Here is a 24,083-nt window from a genome sequence, read left to right as displayed (position 1 = left end):
TCTGAATGGAGTTTTGCAAGTTACCTATTTTAGGGTCAGCAGTTTCTCTTATTTCCCTTATTTGCTGAGAGAAAGAAATTACCGGCATAATACTGCTTTAATATTTTAAATATAGATTTTCAAAATACAAATAAGGAAAGAGTTAACAGCTATTTTCTATTTATGATGAAAAGTGCCAAGAGCTTGAAAAAATGGCATAAAGGCAAAAAACACAATTCCTGATCAAGAAAACAAACCTGCTTAGTGATAAATGGCCAAAGCAGCAGTTGAGAAGAACGGAGAAGGGATATCACTAAGCCAGAATAATTTTTTAAATAAATTCTACCTAACTACGCTGACAGTGTAGCACATAGGAAGAAGCAGATCCCACTTAAAGGAATATTACTTATATAATAATTATGAAATAATTTCTTTTTCCTCCATACAAAATTCCCCCCATCCCCAATCAAAAGCTTCTTAAAGTTTGGCTCATAAAGTCAACACAGGACTTGTTCTTTCATCACTGTAAGGACGGTTATTGAACTCTCGAGTCCAAATCTTGCGTGCTATCAGGTTTCTAGTCACTCAGCAACCAATCCGTCATCTTTACTCCAGTTATAAAAAGTTTTATAACCTTTCCGTCTCTAACTAAGGTTTTCTATCCTTTCACTACGCTTCTGTGCTGGGAAATAAACCAGGAGCTGCAGGAAACCCCTACACAACCCTCCAGCTTAAAACACTTAGAACTTGTATAGCAAGTACTTTATGCCCAGTACAGCTGCTGGCAGAGAAATTGGCTCCGATCTTACCTCCCACGTCTCCCGTAGCCCAACCGCTTCCGCTGGGTAGTTGTTTATTTCTCTTTTCCTTTCATAGCCCTGACCTTTTTTCTAATGTGTTGAGCTGAGTTTGGAGTCACAGTGATGAATGAGATGTGATGATGAGAATCATAGTGAGGGTGCAGTGTGCAGGGCTGTTTCTCGGGCAGCATAGTAGCAGACGGAGGAGGGGGGAAGTGGAAATCTGACAGGTTTAGCTTGCTGACAGCCCATGTTTATAGGCTCTGTAAAGAATACAGATGAGACAGAGGAAAGGCAGAGACGACAATGACATAATAAATCTTAGCCACAGTGTTTTCAGCCCGAAAAAGTGAAGAAATAAAATCAAGTTTGGGATGCTGTTAATGGTTAGGCTGTCACAGAATTGAACCTCTTCACTGTCTGCTTCTCTGGATGAGATTAATAGATACACTAGACTCCTCTGTACAGTACTTCTGCCATCTGCACAGAAAATTGCAGCCCTCTCTCCCCTTTGACCACAAAATACTTCAGGTAATAAATGAGTTAGGCATTCTGGTTCCAATACACAGTGTGATATATCTGCATACTTCTCACCAATACACTCCAAAATACCTAAAGGAGAAACTTTATTTAATGCTTGGAAATGCTTTGAAGATTAAAAAAAAAAAAAAAAAAAATTAAAAAGAGAAGTGGTAAGAATAAGGACCAGCCTCCATTCTGAAAGCAGCAATCATCTCCTCAGCTGCTTCAAACACCATATCTGTTTGACTTCAGTGGAGCTATGCCAGTTTATATCAGGTGAGGTTCTAGCCTCCAGTTTTCATTTGGGAAAAATTCCAGGTAAACTTTGAGTAAATTCCAAACCACTAAATACGGACTTTAAGATTTTAGCTAATATCAAATTTTTATATGTGCAGATTTTTTTTCCCCTCCAAAGTCCCAGGTACAGTAAAAGTTTCCTTCACTCTTTTGAAAATATTCAGTATGAACATGACTTTTGTGATGCAACCTCATCATCCACCTTGCCTCCAACAGGCTACATCTTGCAGACAGACTTTTTCAGAGCTGCTCTCATTTCTCAAGTTCCACTTATTCCTACAAGAGCTACAACTTTTTACAGTTCCCACTTATGAAACAATAAGACCAAGAGTGTAAACCATCACTGCAAAATACTTTCATTATTTATAACCAGTTATCATTACCATCACCAAGCAACAAAAGACAGTCAAAGTAAGAGCAGTCTTCTACCTAATTACCAGCAAGGATAATGCAAAGTTCCTTCCTTGTCAGAAGCTGTAAGCCTGTATCCATTTTCATTCATACGAGTCCAGTGCTAGGAAAGGGATATATAATATTCATCTTCCTGCCCCTTGCAGATTACCCTATTGTTGAATGTAGTAAAGAGAAGGCGGCCATTCTACCCAACTGAACTAACAGAAGAGGTCAAAGAGCACATCATGCACTCTAATTTAGACAAAAGAATGTCGTGGAAGACAATTAACTCTATCTCAGCTGAAACCAGGACAAGAAACACACTGAAACATGTGTTTTCCCACTGTCTTCCAATAGTAACATCTACTTTGAGGCCAGCTTTCATGCTTTTAATAGCTTTTTTGCTAACTGGAGGCTGGTTTGGCCTCCAAAATTATGCATGCCATCCCATAGGCCTAATCCACACAAGGTTGACTGCCCCATCCATCTGTATGCAAAAGCATAAACAGTGAAACCTTAGTTTTACAGTGTCTGAAAGGCAAAGGCATAGGGGACAAATAGTGTTGTTTCCTGTAACTGACCGTTAGAACAATTCACCTGTGTTGAGTCAAAAACATGTGCTGAATTTATACAAAGTGAGATTCATAGAAAGGGCAAGTTTTCATGAAAACCAGACTTCTTTAAGGCATGTAAAAAAAGAGCACAAGGATAATCACTAACCATTTTTGAGAGAGAGAATGATTCTCTTCCTAAACTTGGGGAGGGGGGAAGACTTTCATCTTAAGATCTCAATATATAGAGCTCTCAACTGTCAGTAAACTAGCGAAGTATTGTTTTGATAACATGTATTAACAGAGTTTGTTAACTTGCAGAATTAAGCAGGTTTGAGTGATTTGTCTAGTATCTCCTAGAAAGACAAGAATCACAGTGTAGAAACTCTGATTTCCAATCTCCTGATCTAATTCTGAAATGATGCTGCATTACATATGCCTGCTACTTTATAACTGCTTGTCCTGAACCACCAAGTGCTGTATTAAATGGTGTATATTAATCAGCTCCACTATATTTATGCAGAATAAAGTTATTTCTTCTAGTTTCTCTAGATAAACAATGACAACACAACAAAAAGGAAATTACCTACAAGAAATTACATTTCTTGTAATTATTTCCTTTAGCACACTTTTAAAATGCTATCAGCTCTTCTCCCATAAAAATGAGGATATGAAAAAGAAAATAGTAAAAAACAATTAATAGTTATTTAAATAGAAATAATAGTACAAATATATGACATTAAAAAAAAACAAAACACAAACCAACACACACCTAGGATTAATCAATGTACGTATCTGGTACTCACCAGAGAACCAACCTTGCATATGTTCTCTTGAAACCACTGCCAATTAATACAGATTTTTCATGGTAGCTAAATAGTTCAATTTTTCATGTACATCTACAGCTGAAAATTTTCAAATTGACAAGCTAAGCCCCAAGCTTTTACTGCCTGTACTGATGCTTATAAACAGATTACAATAAGGAAGACTGATTCTGTGATTAGTTTAGGTAAAGGGGAAAGAAGGCAGCAAAGTTTCTACAATTATTCCTGTGTGGTCTTAATTCTAGTTCTTCTGATCTGCTAACTTGTGACAACAGTGGCCTTCAGTGCCCATGCCCGACCTTGCCCTGCTCTCCATTAGTCTCATATTTCTCTGAAATATAGAGCACCTCAAAACAAAAAAGGTAGCTCACACAACAGGATGAGAAATGCATGTTTTCTACCAACTGGTAATTATTTTTGCAAGCATATGCATCTTCCTAGCATTTTCTGGAGAGTATAAAAACAAACCTAACCTGTATAGTCAAAAATGCTTATGTTTTGTTCTTTGCCTTTCAAAAATTTTTCTCTGGGGGTGTAGCAGAACAGTGAGAAAAAAATTGTGGTAGAAACATAAAGTGTCTACCCACCCAAAGTCAAGCTGTCATCTCAGCTGGGGATGCTGACATTCAATGTTATATTCAGCTAAAGATAGAATGAGTGAGACTGCTGCCTAATAGGACTATCGTCAGTGGAAATGTTTCATCCCAGACCTGGGGACTACTTCTATTCTTCTGAAAAAGAAGATTTTCACTCTTTCAGGACTTTTGCCTAAACAAACCTTTCTTAGTCACTTCTTGCTTTTTTTATTTATTGTATTTATCTATCATACCTTAGTTATTTGCAACTGCTTCTTCGTTTTGTCTGTGTTAATTCCCACCTTACTAAGTAGGATTTTAAATCCTAACACTGTAAGTATTATTCATAAACTCAGGGACTAGGGATGGCTCTGATGAGGTTTAGAGTATGTGGCCATTCCACTTCACAATAGAAGACAGCAAAGAAGCCTACTTGAGTGAAGTTAGCTAAACTAACATGTTATTTTCTTAACAGAGAGTTAGACCTTGTACAAGCTAACTTCAGGAAACTCTCCAGACTGTGCAAAACTTCCTCTGCTTTGACAACTGCTTCAGAGAAGAAATTACTGAATTCAGGCAGAGATCGGATTGGACTCTTTGTCACTAATTTCTAATGGAAACTCTATCAAACCTCAATAGCTAATTAAAACCTAAAAATTATTCTTTTTCTTGGTAGCATGCTGTAGAGGCTCATTGTACGTCACAAATAAAATGCAAGATCGATGCTAACACCAAGCTCAGAGTGGAATCAATGGAAATGATATCTGTGTCATGAAGGACCTCATTGCAATATTTAAGAAGAATCAAAGGGTCTGTTTGCCCATAAATTGGCTTTTTTACACTACTCATTTGGCATGGAGGGAGTAGCAATTGAATCTGGGAACCTAAATGTTCTGGGATACACTGTACCACTAGCAAATTCAGCTCCTCTCCTACTTCTGCATAGAAGTCTCAGGCCTGTAATAGCACCATGTTTCACAGAGATATCTTCATATTTGGAAAAAAAAAAAAAAAAAGTGTGTGGGAAAAGTGCCAGTCAGTTGTCTTCTGGTGATGCTTCTGTAGCATCACTAGAATTCTTCTCTTGTGCAGTCCAAGTGGCCTCTTGGATGGGCAGCCTAGGGAAGCATCTCTTGCCAGTTGGTGTGACTGGATCTTCTTCTCCAGCTTTCTATGGCTAGATACACAGGAAATTTCTGATTTGTACCAGGGAATTAGGCTGCAGATACAAATAAAAGAGCGCTGAGGGGAACTTTGCCAGCCTCCCTGAGGCCTTCCTCTTTTTACTACCAAACAACACAGGATAAATCTGGCTCCAAGAGGGGACATAATTATCTAATCAAAGAGGCTTTGTGTCAGTAATTATTTTTTTAGAACATCACTTTAACTCTGTGTTTGAGCAAGTCAAACACACAGCTTTTCTGCCTGTATTATCAAGCAGGTGGAGTTTACTAAATAAGCAGCACAACTCTTGCCAGATCATGCATGGTTCTGTAGAAATATCTAGTCTCCAAACAGGGACTCAAAAAAGGCTTCCCAGCTAACTGAACAGCATCTAAACAATTCAGTGAGATCTCAAGACAAAGCTAAAACCATCAAGCACAAATCACACCCTTTTTGCATGATGTCCTAATCTTTGATAACACTGCAGAGCTAATCTGCCAGTTTTCCTGTGAAAAATCTCTTAGCAGTGTCATGGAAAGGAACAGCCTGATCCCTAAAAGACATACTGTGGGAGGAATAGTATAGAAGAAGGGCTCACGCTGTATATATGAAATCTGAAAATGAATAAAGACGTCCTCAAAAGGGGTTCAGAATTAAATAGTTAATCAAAAGGTTGTGCAGTAAGGATCTCCTCATCCTACTGGGAGGGCATGTCAGGGGAAGAGCAAGAAGTGCATATAAGAATGTGCATTGGCTTCCTGAGGCATTTCAGTCTGGTGAGAGAAGAGACCTCACTGCTGCTTTTTAAATCCCATATGATGCATGATTCACTTGGGGAATAAGATTTAGTTATGGAGGAAGAAATGCTAGGAGTTACCATCACACATAAAACTTTGGCAAATTCTATTTGCATGAGACTGTAGTTCATTTGGGTTTAGTGAATAATTTTTGTTCTAAATTCCCTAAAGGCAAGGCACAATATTTTTGGACTAGTTGTAGTTTGGAAGAAAAGAAATTTTAGTCTTCCAAATTCATTTTAAGAGAGTAGACTAAATTCTCTCTTGTTTTTTCCATACACCTTAACAGGTTGACTTATAGAATATAGGTATATAAAAAACTATAAGAAATCTGCCAGCTTCTGAAAGGTCACACAAAGGGGCGCTTGTTGGAGAGCTTTCATCCAGGCTGCTAAGACCTGACCTGGCATTCCTCTTAATGCAATATTTGATACAGTTATCACCAAAAAGAAAAGCCGGGGTATGAAATTTATTTACAGTGCTGTATTTGTTACACACATTACCAGTTCTCACAGATGAAACAGAAACTGAACTCAAGTCTTGGCATGAAAAATACTGTTGGAGCTCATTAAATCAGCTTGAATAATATAGCAGGATAGCATCCCTGTTGGAAAATCTGAATTTGGTGTCATCATCTTTCTCAAAATAAAGTGTTAATGATTCTTCTTATGAACTTCTAGCATATGAAATGAACTTAGACAATCTGTTTTCTCAAGAACTGAAGAAAATAACTTCAAATATATAAAAAGGAATAAAACTTAGACAAGAACCTTAACATTTTTCTCATTCTATCATTTGGTTGCCGACTTTTACATTTTTTTAAAGAATCTTAAGAAATTACAACAGTATTTGTCTAAATACATAGGACAATCTTCAGCGTAAAGTCTCAGTAAGTCAGACTTCACTCAGTAAAAATTTGCCTGAGTGAGGAACTGATGATTTTTCTCACTGTGAATAACAACGCATCTCCATGCTAAGAATGAAAACTATGTTATATCTGTGCGTGTGTACAGGTACATAGAATTTGGGTTTGGGTTGGAAGGGACCTTAAAGATCACCTAGTTCCAACCCCCCTGCCATGGGCAGGGACACCTTCCACTAGACCAGGTCGCTCAAAGCCCCATCCAACCTGGCCTGCAACACTTCCAGGGATGGGGCATCCACAACCTCTCTGGGCGACCTGTGCCAGTGCCTCACCACCCCCACAGTGAAGAATTTCTTCCTAATATCTAAACTAAATCTATCCCCTTTCAGTTTAAAACCATTACCCCTTGTCCTATCACTACACTCCCTGTTAAAGAGTCCCTCCCCCAGCTTTCTTGCAGGCCCCCTTTAGGTACTGGCAGGCTGCTCTAAGGTCTCCCCAGAGCCTTCTCTTCTCTAGGCTGAACAACCTCATCTCTCTCAGCCTTTCCTCATAGGAGAGCTGCTCCAGCCCTCCGATCATCTTTGTGGCCCTCCTCTGGACTCACTCCAGCAGGTCCATGTCTTTCTTATGTTGGGGGCCCCAGAGCTGAACACAGTACTGCACGTGGGGTCTCACGAGAGAAATGAAAAATATGAACAGCACCTATCTGTACATTACATACACATGTACATATAATATACATAGTACATATATATACACACATATATATAGAAGTTCAAACCAGAATAGAATGCCCACGAGTTAACATATTACCATTATATGTAATAGAAAATCACAGCTAGGTTAGCAAAAGACATGCATAAGCCCATTACTAACCCAGACCCGTGTTATTGTGGCAACTGTCTCACATAAGCTTAAAACACGGTATGTAATAGCACAAACCATAGACATGAAATAATTTTGTAGCATAACTAGCCTCCATGCCACTTTAGAGCAAGAAGTGAGAATAAAGGTAAAGAAGAATTTATCAGAAACTCCTTAGTACACCATGTTTAACTCAGCACACTTGCACTCAATATGCTGCTGTTGAAAACAACACTAAAATTCAAGACAAAGCATGTTAAACACAGGAAAGGAAGAATATGAAGGGCCTTTTCTCATATCTGAAATGCATATATTTTAACTTGCAGAGAAGCAGCAAACTTATTACAGTTTGCCTGTTCCATTACACATATATATATATGCTGTATTGTTTGGCTCCATTAATGATAAATATCATGAATGCAAACATTAACTCACTAAGCACTGTGAGTAACTCTGGTAGAGCAGACAGAAATAGCTAAAGCAGTTTTGTTAAGTAAAGCAATGTTTTTATGCAGTTGGAAAAAGTTTCCTACATTGTAGGAATAATTAAATATCTAAATTACAGTTTAATTTTATGTTGGATACCCACTATTTTAGCCATTTTTTACTTATCAATTTAAAAGTCTTCTGCATAAATGGCTGATCTTTATGCATATGTCATCCTTTAGATATCTGGAGAGGAAGACAAGATTGCACTGTTCTCCAGAAAGTAGCTATGAAAAGCCAGAACATAATGAGTACTTCTTATCTAATCTTATTTGAATCTGTTTCTTCTACCAATTTCTAAACCTCCTATTATATCACCTCTTCTATACGGATACAAAGCAAAATTGAAACTATTTGTCCATACTTCCATTATCTGGTTTCTTTTATGACAAAGTCAGTCTCCTGGCAGTCTAGATGAAAGAAAAGACAGTCTATAGTCCCCTCACTTATTGCCCACATGTCTATTAGCAACTCTGAGGTGTCTCTTGGGGGGAACAAGTTCTAGAAACCTCCAGAAAAATCCTTATAGATTACTCCTATCTAAACAGAGAATTTTACATAGAATGCCTTTTCCAATAGTAAGTGATGGCATACAAGGAAATCCGTGCAATTTAAAAAGAACAACAAAAAAAAGCCACTCATTAATTTATTCTGTATGATTTTTCATCCTTGATTGAGGGTGTTAAAGAAAGCACAGCTTTTTTGACTGGGTGCTCCAAAACAGAAAACAAAATGTCTTTTTTGCTCACATTTTCGATCACCAGGAAGTATTTGTCACTACAACGCTTCCTATTTGGTCATGGAGCACAGAACAGCTTTTATTCTCACTTCTCCTTGCAGTTAAGAAAAAGGAAGAAATGTCTACGTGTCCTGAAGTCAAGGCGAGACAAAACCCAAGAAGCTGAAAAAATACAATATTTGAGGGATTAGTGTGCGTTATAACCAGAAAACTTTCAAAACAAGAACCAAAATGAAACTTTCTGGTGCAGGAACCAAAGGACATAGCTGCAAGTTGCCATGACCCCTTCACAAACTTCTGAATTAGGGCTATGAGGAATGAGTGGAAAATGGAAACATTGTGCAGATTGCTGGTCAAACTTTTAGCAATAATTAGGCAGAGTCAGGCTGCCTTAGCTCAACCACACCCCAGAGTCTAAAATCTCATCCTTATTCTGCAACTGTCTAGCTGTCAAACCTATGCGCCTAACCCATGCAATCAAGCCTTGAGAAAAGTTACGTCTCGTTACTCAAGTACTTCCCTCCCTAAGCAGTATTTATGCTTCATGTACCTCACACACAGCTAAAACCAGTATTCTTGGATGTATAGATCATGTGTCTCTAACTCAGAGAATGACTTCACATACTTGAGCAGGATGTACATTTCTGGGGTATCTATAGGACATTAGAGGATCAAATACTTGACTGTAAATCCATCTGGATAAACAACTAAAAGAAAATAAAACCACAGTGTGTTCTGGCACTTACTTAGAGGTCAGTGAATCAGTGAACCTCAAATCAATTAAAATTTGGTGAGCTGTAATGTTCAAACCATCAGCACTTAAACATTCAGGAAAGCGTCTGCATTACAGGAAAGTTATTATTCAGCCACCACTTGTCGAGTCTGATAAATGGCCATCCCTTTTGGCTTACTAAAATGCGTTACCACAGACTATAGCTAATATTACCGGACTAAAACTGGTAAAGGCTACGACCTACGCGGAAGAAGAAGGTAACATGCATCTCTTTGTATCAAGTAACAAAGTAAGAAGTAGCAATCATTCGCATACTTCGCACATTATGTACGGAGACAAACATACTGATATTTCTTAACTATATAAATAATTATCATTAAGTAAATGAATAATGTTTTTAGAACTCTGTGTATGTTATAACAGGTCGTTATGACTTCACTGTCTCACACATCTAGTTTTATGATATGTGAAAAATGATGTAGCTGCATCTTATTAAATTAAATTAGACACTACATGCAGCTTAAGCAATTGCTGTAATTACTCTGTAATTTCTAAAATACGTATAATAGGAATACACAAATGATATAAAGCTCATTTTTATGTAAACAGAGTAATTAATACAGAAATCTCAAACTCTCCTGACTGTCAAAAACAATATGCTTGCAAACTTTAGGAAGGGCTGGCATAGTGCCTTCAAAGACTTTAGAAGAAATTGGGTAATCAGCTTTCAGCATAATAAATATATGCATACAGCATGCAAATGAAATTCAGTAGGTATTATATAACAAACACTCTAGGATATGAAGCTATGATTCACCATTTGTTTTCTCTCTGGATAATAAAGACTAATTGTGACTGTGCTCATTTGAATTGGAAAAAAGCCATCAATCTAATTATTAGAATGCAAAATGTGGGAGGTGGCTCCTACCACATCTATCCTTGTATTTTGACGGCCTGTTCTTTCTTCACACTCCCACCATGCACATATCAAACTGGTCAAAAGTTCGAAGTGAAACTGCTAAAACTGGGAGTTTGAGTTACTACTGAGTTCTTCCATTTTCTCAGAGGCAACACCACCATTGGTTTCACCAGTGTTACACCAACTTAAAACTGTCTAATGCAATAGGAAGTCAAACTCTTAGTGTATGTTAGAGGGCAAATGACAGTCATTTAAAAGGAAATTTGTGTAATAAGGCCAAAGCAACTATGAAGACAATGAAGGATACAAAAGGACCAATATACAAACCTCTTCTGCATTTTATATTATGGGGTGCATACCAAATATTGTACACGTTCATTTGCATAAACACTGTGTTAGCTATTGGAAGTGAAACCCTACTTGTCGTTAGTTAGTCAACCATATTACTGAGAGTTAATGTGGAGACAAGGAGATTATCCTGCATCTATATTTTTTCTTTGTTGTCAGTTTTCAATGTGTCTTTCCCAGGAATCCAGCACATCAGAGTGAACAATTCTGTTTTTTTCTAGCCATTGGAGCATTTTGAGTGAAAGGACAGCAGTTTAAATTAATTTCGTATTGATTTTCTTCATCCTGGCCTAGAAAATATTCATAGTGCTCATTTATACTGATCTTCTATGACTACATTGGGGCCAGCAGCAAAGACTCAGGGGCAATTGTTATTGAAGTTTCTTTAGTAGTAGACAAAGGGAGATACACAACAGGATGTATTCATGTTTGTTATACATACAATTCCTGGTTTTCCACATAAATTGTTTAAGAATTCACGGTTATGGAGAAATTTTCATTGAGCAAAATGCACAGAAACCTGGAATTAGTTATAGAACAGCCTGATAATCTACATTTCCACAACTCAATTAGGGACAGATAAGCTGTATAGATTAAATACAATATGTGAAACCTTCCACACAAATCTCTCTAAGGAGGAAAAGCTTTCTGAAACCTGTAAAATATATTTTATGGCTTATTGCTGTTATGACTGCTCTTTTCAGGGTGAAGTCCTTTACAATCACCCCTGCCTTATGATCTGGTAGAAACCAGGTTCCTGAAATCTCATTATTATTTTTACCTGCACTATTTCAGTTCAGAAGAGTGTCCTTCACAAGCACGTCCCTAATTTACAAGCATTGTGTGCTGCAGTACAAGGGTTGTAAACCAAATAGAAAAAATAATCATCTTTATCATGATTTCACAGATGTAAAATGTGTAACGCAGGCAAAGATTAACCAAACAACTTGTCAAAACACATATAGAATATCTCTGGTAGAGCCAAAACCAAGCCAATCAAGTTACAAGCCAGTGCCTTAAATGTAACATGAAAAATAACTTTCAAAGGTCTCATTGTTAGTGTTCCAGCTGTAATGCACAGGATCTCTACTGCATAAATGTTGATCATCACTGCCTTCTTGCCTGATTTCCAAATTCAACTAGATTTTTTAAGGGAAAAGAAAGACAGATAAATCAAAACAATCACCTGCTTATATCTGCAATCATTCTATTTGCAATCATTCTATTTACCCACCCACTTTATTAAAATTCTAGATAAAATGCTGTGACAGTTTCCAATAAATACCCAGACTTTGTAATACAGTACATACAACATGACACTATTTTCAAGGAGGTTTAAGGTTAAAATCTAAAAATAACACTAAACAACTACATAGCACTTTCTATTTACTGATCTCAAAAAAGGAAGTTAAGTGTAATTATATCTGTAATTCAGAATAATGAGGAAGTGAGTTGTCCAAAGCCCAGGAGAAAGTCAACAGAAGAGTATCCCACTCTAATGCCCTATCCAATGAAGAGAGGCACCTCCCTATAAAAATAGGGAAAGATTTGTTCTGATGGACAAGTGATAATTATCTGAATAGGAACAATCTACTTTTACCTGAAACCTCTAGTGCTTTTGTTCTTTATTGGTATGCTATCGGACTTACTGCCAATTGAAATCACTTCTGATTTGCTTCTGGCAGAGGACAAAAGTGCAGAAAGTTGTCGGAGGAAAAAAAGCAAGTTAATACATGAAAGCATCAGCATTGAAAAGACTCTTTTCTGTGTGGATGGTCCTTGTTAATTCAGTTCTACCTGAATACTAAACAATGGTTAAATCCTAAGGAAGAAGATTGTCAACACTTGCAGGCTGCTTGGGGGTTATACTAGAGTATTTATCTGAGCACACAAGACAAATCCCTCAGTCTTTCTACAGTATTTTTTTTTCCTATTTTCCAAAGGAGACAATGATGATAGACTATGAGATTCCTTGTATTCTGCAATATAACAAAACAGTTAGAACATCTTAATTGAAGCTTATTCTGCATACTTAAACAACGTTAGAAATCTATCACAGAATGTGGAGAAGCAGGACAGACTAGCAGGAATTCACATTAGAGAAAGATGTTAGCATTTCAAGTTTTGTTACTTTTGGCAAAGGTTTTGCATAGTTATTTATTAGCCTTCCTTTAAAAAACCCCACACTGGTAACTGTTTAATGTAAATTGGTCAATATTGAGCAATGCAGAAGCATGGCTGACTTGCTATGAAAACCTATAGCCAGTGGACTTAAATTCACCTTGCATACCATAACAAGACAGAGTATGTACACAGAACGCAGTACCACAGCTGGATTTTAAACAAATGGCAATCCATTAAAGTGCTTTTTTTCCCTCAACCACTACAAACTTCTCTTCTCATAGGTTTCAGACAGCCTGAGGGCAAACAAGGTTGCTTGTCAATTTATAGCCAAATTTATACCTGTAAAGGTCCCGTGAGGCTCTAAGACTCAAACGAATGTCCATTTCCTTTATGCTGCACTTGGGCTTTTGAGACCCATGTCCTCCAGGTGCATTAACATTGCCTGAGACTCATTAATATGGCAAGACAGAAATTGTAAGTGATGGGCTGTGAGATGTTACTCCCATTTTGGGATTCTAAGAGGTAGTTTCGCTGAAGGTCTCTGTGCCATTAATTCTGTGGTACTCTTAATAGAAAACAATATAGCACAGACAAACTAACGTTGAGCAGTGAGGGCAATTCCAAGCACAGCAGTAAAGAAGAATCTAAGGCAAGAACTAGTTTAGTGTTAACACTTACAGGTGACTTTCCAGCCATTCACATTCATTCAGTACTATTACTCTCTTGTGCCTTTACCCTACAGTTACATTTCACATGCTGCTTCTTTTAAGTATTTTCAAAACAAAATATGGTTCGCATTCTTTTTCCTCCTCCAAAATACAGGCAATTTTGAATCTCATTTGTCAGTACATTTCTTAGTCTGTTTCATTAGGCCTCTCACTGCTGTAAAATCATCTAGAGAGAACAGGATTCATTTGTGGAACAGAGACAATTAGTCAACTGAACAGGTACTGTTTCAAGAAACTGAACACCCTCCACAGGACTCCAGGAGGAGAGCAGAAGCAGTAGGAACCCAAAGACTCCTGAAGGAATTCATACAGTGGTAGACAAAATATTAAAATTCTAGCAAAACATTTACTGGCTGCAGAGTCCAAATTAGCTGAATGACTCCCACCAACTTCAATGGATTTTAAATGTGGCCTCTAAATATCTTCTCACTTATGCAAAATCAGGAATCCTATCAAGACTTACATGTTTACTCACTTGTGTCTTTGGAAGTCTTGTAGATTTAGGTTTTGGAAGAGAATATTCACTTGAGGATTCTTAAGAGCTAAATAACACTCTACCCATTAGGGAACTTACTGCAGGGATGTTATTAATATTGTTTAAGGACAGAACATATGTATTGAAAGACAAAGGCAGATGTAGCAGAAGAAACTTTTTACTTCCCACTGTAAACCATCATAAATACATAAATATGATCCCCATAAACATCATTTAGGCTTTTCCACGGAAAAATACAGTTTGGAAGAGAAGCCATCTATCCAACCTCCTGCTAAAGCACAGCTAACTTCAAAGAGAAATAAAGTTGCTCAGGCCCTTGTATGTTCTACCAATTTTCTTGATAAACAACCCTGCAGCGCGACATGTGTTATAACATCTCTTTTTCCCCTCAGACAAAATTCTTTAATAATGCAGTACATGGTCTTTGTGCATTCCTTGTATGAACTACCAAAAGCTTTTTTTTTTGTAAAAACAAAATCTGAAGAAGATCATAGCAACAATAGAATTAATGATAATGTAGGTGAGAAAGAATCACAAGTGAAAGTAAAGAATGTTTTAACAAAGAAAATTGAAAAAGGAGGAGGAAATAGACACAAAATATATGAAAACTCAGCTGTTTTTCATTTTTTGGCTTTCCATTTATTTTGTTCCCCTTCTCTTTTCCTGCCTAATGACTTTTATGCAATAAATAAATAAATAAATAAATCTCTATGGACATTTCTGTAATGCTTTTGATCTTACTAACATAACATCTTCCACTGTCTAAGAAAAGACAGAACAAAAATAGTATTAATCACATGTTGAGTATAATTCCTTGTTTAGTCTTCTCACAGCCACTTTATTCTAAGACAGTACAGGCAGTATGTCAGCTATGGATACGCTGACTCATTATCTACTTATAATTTTCCCCTTGGCAACAACTCTCTCAGCTACTGAGATTCTGACCAATGCCTTTATATCACACAGAAGATGCAGAAGAGGTGCCATGGATCAGAAAACCCTTTTCACATAATAACTGATCATTTTCAAAAACGTCTTTGAAGCAGGACGAGTTTATTCTCATAGTAAGGGAGGTTAAAATTTGTCAATTTCAAATTTGGCAAGACAGTTCACAGGCCAAAGACTCTCCCTTGGGTTGACTCAGGGGTTTCAGGGTGTTTATTCTCCATTTATCCTGTGTTTGGAAATTGCACTTCCCTCAGCCCGGAGCTCTGTCCCCGCACAAGGCACGTGCAAGAAAAGTGCTACTCAGACAAAAGAACTTTATCTGCTGAAAAGATTTTCTTATATCATAGAATCATAGAATAGTTTGGCTTGGAAGGGACCTTTAAAGGTCATCTAGTCCAACTCCCCCTGCAATGAGCAGGGACATCTTCAACTAGATCAGGTTGCTCAAAGCCCCGTCCAACCTGACCTTAAATGTTTCCAGGGATGGGGCATCTACCACCTCTCTGGGAAACCTGTACCAGTGTTTCACCACCCTCATCATAAAAAATTTCTTCCTTATATCTAGTCTAAATCTATCGTCTTTTAGTTTAAAACCATTACCCCTTGTCCTACTGTAACAGGCCCTGCTAAAGGTTTGTCCTCATCTTTCTTATAAGCCCCCTTTAAGTACTAAAAGGCTGCAATAAGGTCTCCCCAGCACCTTCTCTTCTCCAGGCTGAACAATCCCAACTCTCTCAGCCTTTCCTCATAGAAGAGGTGTTCCAGCCCCCTGATCATTTTTGTGGCCCTCCTCTGGACCCGTTCCAACAGGTCCTTGTCTTCCCTGTACTGAGTGTGCCTTATCAGAGACTTCTACCACTTGCTGAGGAAAACTAATCACATTTTTGTTCAACTGACTATCATGCACTGCATGTTTAAAGAGACTGCTTGACAACACAGACAAATTGCCACAGGATAACATTACTGTATTAAAAAAAATGAACTTTTATGTTCTTGTTTAAAATCTGCTCTTGATTCACACTGCTGTAGCAACCACACCATTCACAACCAGCAAAATGAATCTCACGTATCAAGGTAATGATCAAACCCTTTAGGTTGATATATAATAAGCTACCGTATCTTGAGAAATGAGTAACACATCATTGTGCAAAAAATATACATGTAGCAGGCAGAAGCTTGCATATATAAAATACAAGAAACTTAGTTTTAAAGCTGTATATGTGGGAAATTTTCTCCAGAAAAGAAAACAGAACACTGGCAAATTTATGTTAATGACTAGCTATCTCTTCCTTTAAAATAAAAAAAAATCAGCCAAAAGACTTTTCTCCTACTTCTTCTACAAATTAACATACTATGTTGCCAAGACTTGTTTATGAAGCATTCCTATATTACCAAATGTCATCATATTGGTAAAGAAATTAAAAATTCCTCTAAACAAGAATAATTTCTTTTGTATCTTAATATTATCTATAGGAGAAAGTTCTTTGGAGTTTCTAGGTATCACCACAACCACTTTCTCTGTAGTTTCTGCTGTTTTCTGTTCTGATATGTGTTCAGCTGCAGAACCAACAAGCCACTTGCAGGGAAAACTGTTTTTTCCACTTTGAGTGTGCTCACACAGAAGTAGGACAGGCAGCATGATCCATAATTGCCCTCAGTAGGAGGGAGAAGAGGGGGCAACTGGCAATGATGAAATGGGAAACAAAATGTGTGAAAATACAGGGCATGTTGGGAAGCGTGAAGCCCTGGCAGCCAGTCACTAGATACAGCAAGGGAGCGGCCAAGTTCAGGGTTAGTGTCAATATTTTCAAATGTAATTTTCTTTCTTTTAAAATATTCTAAGTAGTCAAAAGTTAGAAACTTAGAAACACAAGCTACTTTTAAAACGATGATTGAGGTTGCTTTAAAAAAAAAAATGTACTCCTGCCACATTATAGATGTACATAAATAAAAAAGAAGCATAATATAAGCATATAACTTTACATCTGTCTTAGGGAATACGCTCAGATATCAAAAATGTTCCTTGGAGTCTCTTCTGATCTTTATAGTGTTGTTCCCTTATGAAGAAAACTGAATAGCTTGTTTTACAGGAGATCTGAAAGCAAAGGAATCTGTGAGGCTGTTCATATAAATCGGTATCTGACACCAGATATTTGACCAAGAAAGTACACAAAAGGAGAGGTGATGTTTAATGCAGACACTTTTTCAGGGATAAATCTAGCTACTTTGTCCATTGGAAAACCTTTATATAGCTCAGTAAACAATCAGGGAGAAACTTTATTGTGCCTGAATCAATAGACATTAATGCAGTGTATTTCTGCCTCCTATACAATCGTCTTGGCTGGAGTAACTTCCATTCAGAACTTCTTTCTCCCCTTGCTTTCATTTCTGGTTTATACTAATTTCTTCTCTCTTTTCTTGTTTGGATGTTTACATTCAATTAAGGATTTTCTCCTATATTTATCAGCAGTGTTTGATCTAAATTACAAGAACCACCAACATATAGTCCTAGGTCATTCAGAAAGTCTCATTAGCTTGTCAATTATCCTCAGTGTTTTTGAGAGAAGGTTTCATTACCATGCAAATAGAAATAGCTTCTTTATTCAGACAGACTAATGTTTAGTGTTCTGTGAATTAAGTCATGCAACAATTAAACTCATCAAAAGGTACCCAGCACATGAAATTCATATTGTACAGACTAGTTATTATTGCCACAAAAAATAAGCAGGAAAAAAAATAACATTTGCTGTCATCTCTAAGTTGCCACTGTTTTTAGTATAATATAGCTGAAAAGCTAAAATTCAGGCCACACAACAAAAAGACAGCACAAACCTATTCATTTGGAATCACTTGTTTGCATGCATTTCTTTCTCTGGAAGAATTCATTTCACATTCTGTTAACAGTAACACACCAGGCATTCACTACTGATGTTTCTAGAAGATTGGACCACAATTCATTTTGGCCCTTGAGGAATAAAGGTCAGGCCTAAACTAGAAAAACAGAGAAATGAATTGTCAATCCACTGAGAATGTACCAGAGCAGAGGAAACATCAGCTGACAAGTTGACACAGTCACCTCCTAGACTGGTATGATATTTACACAACGTACTTTATGCAGACTTTAATTGGGCTTTTCATTTATGTGCTCTGAAGTGCTGTGTTAACTCCTGTATTATCCTTGAGCATTTAGGGACCGTAGTCTTTTAATTTATGTGCTTAGATTATAGATCTTCCTCTTCCCTTTCTTCTTTTAAAGCACAGAAAACTCCGACTGACTAGTAGGACAGAAGAGAATTAAAAGGGAAACCTTTCCTACTGTGCCATAGGAGCGCAAGTTCTCGCCCCCAGCCTCACCTCCATTTCAGCAACTCAGTGGTTTTCCTGGGCTGAAGCTATCTATGCACAGTCTGTGTGTGTTCCTAAGAAAATTTTCTCATTTTGTCGCACTGGGAACCTGGCTCCACATTTGCTGCCTTTTTTTAGCAGCCTTCCTGTGCCTTCTGCGCTATGTGCTCACTGCTTGGCTTGGCTCTTACCGCAGTGCTCTCCATAGCTGATGCCTGCAGCCCAAAAAGACTTGAACCTTCCCTCCTTCGAGCGTGCTGTGCTCCCTGGGCTACCTCCATCTCCCCATCCCTCAGGAGCGTTTATCCAACCTTGTCATTCTCTTTTTGTATGAATATCACACAGAAACGTACAGTACCATGTAACAGTATATAAATCATTCTGTTCACAGGAAAAACACAGGCAAAATCTTCTTTAAAATAAAAGCAATACAGGTTCACAGCTTGAACATGAACAAGGTAAAAAAATACCAATTTTCTTCTGGTAGGTAAGTGTGAGTATATGACAATTTGCAGTCGACACAGAGCTGCAGCTTTTTGGGCATAAAACGTTTTTAGGCCCTGGATTACTTTAAACAATCAATGCTGATATCCCGTATTGAGTAAAATGGACAGCTAGCCAAGCAGTTTAGTCAGTCATTCAGTTCTGCACTTATTTGATTACCAGAAGGATGCAGAGTGATCTCCCAGACACACAACATTAACCTTCAATCAATAACCACTTTAATGGTAGATGGACTCCTTTCTTCTGGCCTCTTCCAGCTGCATTACTGTGGAATTGCTATTTGGATAATGATTAATATGCTCAATACATCAAAGATTAATTCCTGTTTACACTGGTAGATGCTGCATTACATATTTCCATACCACAGTCTCTGTCCTCTAGTCATGGACCTTGACAATGATAGGGTTTTGATTACTTTCAGAATAGTCTCCATGATGAACAGGGATTTTATACCCATGGTAATCAGTAAGGCAGAAAACGTTTAAAATGTTGTAATTTGAAGGAACCTATGTATTCTCTGAACTCTGAGTTGCTAGAAACAGTGTTGGGGCTGAGCAGACGGATAAAAGAAATGCAAATGCTAAGCCTCTTCCCCCATATTTTTTCTTCTCTTTCTAATGTAAGCAAGATTAAAAAGGTAATTTATAAAAGGGTGCTGTTCAGGTAGAAATATAACTTTGTTCTTAGCTCATCTTTGTTGAAATACAGTGGAAACACATAGTCAGATAACAACTCCTTGAATTATTTAGTAAATAAATGTCCCGTTCTTAGAAACACACCAGATTTGAAATACCAATTAAGAGATATGTGCATTTTAATGACATTGTAATACAAATAATGTGTGATTAAGTTACGTTACCAAATTTAAGATATCACAGGGACTAGTGGAACTCCGTCCCACTAAGAGTTTGTAGGGTTAGGATCTGCTTGACATTCTCTCTAAAGCCTCATTTACCCTCATTGTTAGAAAAAAAAAAAATATACAAACCAGGGTTAGCAATCGTTTTTCTTAAGTTTAACTAAAATATTGTTAAGCAATCTTACTCACTAGATGTGTAATTAGAAGACTGTAAGTATTAGACATAGTATTTAGAAGACTATAATATTTTTCCATTGATAAATCAACAGATAACTCATTTGAAAATCACTCTCTTTTTTTGGAAAGAATATCATTGCTATAAAATGTCTATCTAATAGTACATTTTAGGCTCATGTACTAATTATCTAAGGTATCAAAGGTTATACTCTTAATTGCCAAATTGACCCAATGGGATGCTTAGTCCTTGTCAGTGACCTTACTCCTTTCAGCCCAACTCTGTCTCACAGATGAAAAGAGATAGTTTGTTTTGAAATTTATTTTGAAAATCAACAGACTCAAATGCCTTTGAGCTGAGGAAAAAAAAAAAAAAACACACAAAAAAAGCTCCACAGCCAAGAACCACCCTTCAAAAGATTCCTGCTTTCCTCTCTCACTAAAACCAGAGGTTACAACTCCTGTGAGAGCATCTTGATCCAGGCGCTCCACTCACTGACACAAACAGAATGGAGAGGCCACCAATAAATAGCATGGGACCAGGCTGACGGGAACATGCCTACCCTGCATGCTAAGCTCAGCTCTGAGTCTGCCTGCAAGGCCGTATTTGCAGGCCACACAAAGAGATGATTTCTACTCAGTGCTTGAGTTCAGTCCGACATCCTATCTTTAAGTTGTATATGATATAGCCGTGGCCATGCCAGGGACAGGACTTTCAGACATACAAGCAGGTAGTAACATGAAGGTCCTTCCTTCTAGTGAGAGGATGAACACAACCAAGGCACAAATCATTAAAACTCTTAAGTGTCCATACTGACAATTACAGTTGCTCTAAGAGATTAGCTGGAAACCAGGTTAGATGCTCACACACAGGTTTTATGTCACTGCTTTGCTGAGCCGTTAGGAATTTTCCTCACAGTACAAAGTTTCCAAGAAGCGGACCATGTTGCCACCAGCACCACCACCCAAAGCTCAGGATGAATATATTCAAGTCCAGCAAAGTTATAGACAGGATGTCATAAATATCACTCTTTATTATAGTTTAAGAGCTGTTCATCCTTGCTAAAGTTAAGGGTAATTTGCTTTTGACATCACTGGTGCCAAGATTTATTCCCGAACAATTTACATATAGCGCAGTCTTATGAGGTCCACTCCAAACTAAGTTGTTTCTACTTTCTAGTCTAATATAGAAATACAAACTAAAATTAAACCTAACTTTTCTTTTCCACTAATTGGACATTGTCCTGGTTTCAGCTGGAATAGAGTTAATTGTCTTCCTAGTAGCTGATACAGTGCTGTGTTTTTGAGTCAGGTATGAGAAGAATGTTGCTAACACACTGATGTTTTCAGTTGTTGCTAAGCAGTGTTTAGACTAAGTCAAGGATTTTTCAGCTTCTCCTGCCCAGCCAGCAAGAAGGCTGGAGGGGCACAAGAAGTTGGGAGGGGATACAGCCAGGACAGCTGACCCAAACTGGCCAACGGGGTATTCCATACCGTGTGATGTCATGCCCAGTATATAAACTGGGGGGAGTTGGCCAGGGGGCACCACAGCTCAGGGAGTGGCTACGCATCGGTCAGTGAGTGGTGAGCATTGCGTTGTGCATCACTTGTTTTGTATGTTTTATTATTATTATTATATCCCTTCCTTTTCTGTCCTATTAAACTATCTTTATCTCAACCCACGAGTTTTACTTCTTTTCCCGATTCTCTCCCCCATCCCACGGGGTGTGGGGGGGAAGGGAGCAAGTGGCTGCGTGGTGCTTAGTTGCTGGCTGGGGTTAAACCATGACAGACATCAAATATACACCACCAAAATTTGGAGCTTGGATGAATTTTCTTATCATGAACTTTTTCACCTGAGCTTTGTATTTAAAAAAAAAAAAAAGTGCATGGGGAACATGGAGACAGGAAAAAAAAATCTCTTCTCTCTATTTTCAAACACTGTTGTACAATAAGAGGAAATCACGGTCATCATTCTTTTGTAAGGAAATTCAGGAAATAGGCTGAAGTGATATGGGCAGAAAACTACAAATAATGGCAAGATCATTCTTAGAAGCTTATGGAAGAAGAGTCCTCATTCTGGCTTATTTAGGATCAGAAAACAGCATTTATGCTTAGGTTCTAAAAATAGCTTCTTTGGGCTAAGAGAATAGACTACATGCCAGATCAATCTGATTTTTCAAGGGATGTCACATACCAAAACCAGATCAGTTTCTGTTCTCATATAAAGGAAGATATGAACATGACTGAAAAATGACTATGATCTGGCTCAAGTTTAATGACAAAATATGATACTTTTCCACCCTAAGTATTCGCCACCAAGTCTTCCTATTTCTTCCTACTCTTTGACTGGGATATGGTAATACCTTTACCTGTCATTGTTACTGTGTAACAACGTAACATGGTAACAGTTGTCACATATCACTCTGTTTCAGTGGTGAAGATAATATTCACTTACGATTTTAAAACAATTGAGTTACTACAATGAAAAACAGTATATTCATTAAGAATATTATTTATATTAACGCTTATTACTAACTGCAAACTTGATATAAATTTGCACTCTTTCATGTTTGTTGACTTGGAAAGAGCTTTGCTTGCTTAAAGCTCAACTGAAATTGCATTAAAAGGTAATAAAGCGATTACTTTTTGTTAATATTTGTCAGATAATAAATAACCAGGCTCTTTTTTTTCATCTTTCTATATCACAGACACAACTCCAGTAGATCAAATCCTGGCAGCCTCAGCAAGCAATAGTAGATGGTTTATATGACCATTTGTATGGCTTAATTGTTCAATATCTTTGTCATGCATTATGCTAAGTGGAAGAGAGTCAAAGGAAACAAGTGAGCTAGGTCAGAATCAAAGGCGAGCAACAGTTCAGATAAGGAGTACAAGAAAGGTCATACCAAGAGAGGAAAAAAAAGGAACATCGGCAGCAAATTAGCTTTGTGTTTTGCCACAAGAAATAAGGAACTACGAAGATTGGACTTTGCAGCATTATTCAATGTGGATATAGGAAAAAAGTTGTATATTTCTACCTCTTGACAGGTATCGGACATCGACGATCATTCCTGTCTATCTTTGTAGGTGTAATGTTTCAACATATTTATTGACATGTATCATACTTATCTGAAGTTACATATATATGCCTAACCTCTAATGAAATGAAAGTCTTATTTGCATAATAACAGTAAAAGTGAATTCTTTATGTAAAGCAGTGGAGCAAAATGATTAGTCTGGTCTGAATAATAAGCGTGCAGTCTGGAAGTATTTGATGGCCAGTAATGTAGAAGTATTCCAGGTCTTTAATTTGCTAATCCATACATTCAAGATACTTTGTTAGGAAATGACTGCTACATTTTCCATTCAACATTTTTGCCTTAATTGCACAATTGTGCGCCTCAGAAGGCTTATACAGGAATGAAAACCTCATTTGTTAATAGATTTGTGGGCAAAAGGCCAAAATTTGTGAAAATGTGACTGACAATTGAATATTAATTGAAAAGACTTTCCTGGTCGTTATTACTTGTGAAAAAATATCTGACTTAATGAAAATCGGCTATTCCTAAATAACTGTCTGTTCCAAGTACATAAAAATTCTGAGTTTAAATATATTTTCAAGCAATAGCTGTCGCAAATAGAAGATGGCAAATGGCAATTTGGTTTTTTTCATCTGCATTCATCATTGGAACTTGTAATACTCACAGTGTATTTTGATCCTTTCTGTGATTCATTTACCTCCATCAGGGAAGTTTCACTGTTAATATCAGGGCATGACAGTCCAGTAAGAGCCCACTATCAAAGAGCTAGCGACGCTGGTTGTAAAGGAATCAAACTGCAGTACAGCCTTCTTCCCCTATCCTTAGCTTGCAGGCAGTACCTTAATGAAATAAGAGAACTGACAGAGACAGATAAGAACTCAGTGTGACAACTGCTTTTAGAGGCAGGCTGAGCCAAAACAATTTGAAGCGAGCAATATTATGATCAATAACACCTCCTAGGCTTGCATATTCCATTATGTACAAGTCTGTGTGGCTCTACTT

The 24,083-nt window shown here is 37.5% G+C and overlaps 1 protein-coding gene across 2 annotated transcripts in view; it reads right to left on the bottom strand.

Annotated features, from left to right (window-relative positions):
• Window positions 1-24,083, bottom strand: part of CDH12 (cadherin 12) — a 394,341-nt gene that overhangs the window by 315,932 nt on the left and 54,326 nt on the right. Inside the window, exon 1 of one of the 2 annotated variants that reach the window (XM_052781082.1) lies at window positions 789-951. The exons of the other annotated variant lie outside the window; for it this stretch is intronic. The gene's annotated coding sequence lies outside the window, so the exon portion shown is untranslated. Of the gene's footprint in view, window positions 1-788; window positions 952-24,083 lie in introns of those variants that run through there. 2 annotated transcript variants of the gene reach the window in all.

Source organism: Harpia harpyja, chromosome 1 (genome assembly GCF_026419915.1).
Source record: "Harpia harpyja isolate bHarHar1 chromosome 1, bHarHar1 primary haplotype, whole genome shotgun sequence".
Taxonomy (NCBI): Eukaryota; Metazoa; Chordata; class Aves; order Accipitriformes; family Accipitridae; genus Harpia; species Harpia harpyja.
This window is presented reverse-complemented; position numbering and strand designations above follow the sequence as displayed.